The 639-nt window shown below is 35.2% G+C and overlaps 1 pseudogene; it reads right to left on the bottom strand.

Annotated features, from left to right (window-relative positions):
* Nucleotides 1-75: 75 nt before the first annotated feature.
* On the bottom strand, nt 76-214 carry LOC123243496 (annotated as a pseudogene).
* Between the last annotated feature and the right edge of the window lie 425 nt (nt 215-639).

Below are 639 nucleotides of genomic sequence, written 5' to 3'. Positions count from 1 at the left end.
TTTATCTTTATCTCTCTCTCTCTCTCTCTCTCTCTCTCTCTCTCTCTCTCTCTCTCTCTTTCTCTCTCTCTCTCTCTCTGGAGAACATGAATGCAGTCTACCTCTACTACCACAAATTATGCAGTCAAGTTTTCTCAACTGTAGTGTGATAGATAAGACTTGCCCTGGGGAAATCACATTTATGATCATGGAATCAATCCTTCCAGGTAAGTATAATCAATAGGTTTTCAATAAGATTAAAATTGAGTAAGTTTTCAGAGCAGTAAAGCATTTTAATCTCTATAACTAGGATAAATTTCTTAATCTTTGGTGATAAACAACAAGGTGCAAGATTGTAAGATTGTGTTGCAGTACTCAATTTGAGAATTTCTATACTTCTGGACAACTCCGTTTCTCAGTATAGAGGATAAATAGAAGACTAATGGTTGCATTCATATAGGGAAATACTAAGCATGGAAACTTCCTCTATCAATACAGATTGACATTTTCACATCTGAAAAACTTAGAAAATTGCCTAAACAACTGAGAGACTGGGACTTTCCTAGAATCACATAAATAATATGTATTCAAGATGAAACTTGAATCTAGGTCTTTTTCTCCTGAGGCTAGATCTCTATCCACCATACTCCTCAGTGTATA

This window comes from Gracilinanus agilis, chromosome 3 (assembly GCF_016433145.1).
Source record: "Gracilinanus agilis isolate LMUSP501 chromosome 3, AgileGrace, whole genome shotgun sequence".
In the NCBI taxonomy this organism is placed as follows: domain Eukaryota; kingdom Metazoa; phylum Chordata; class Mammalia; order Didelphimorphia; family Didelphidae; genus Gracilinanus; species Gracilinanus agilis.
The sequence above is the reverse complement of the archived record's forward strand: the minus strand, read 5'-3'. Positions and strand labels throughout refer to the sequence as shown.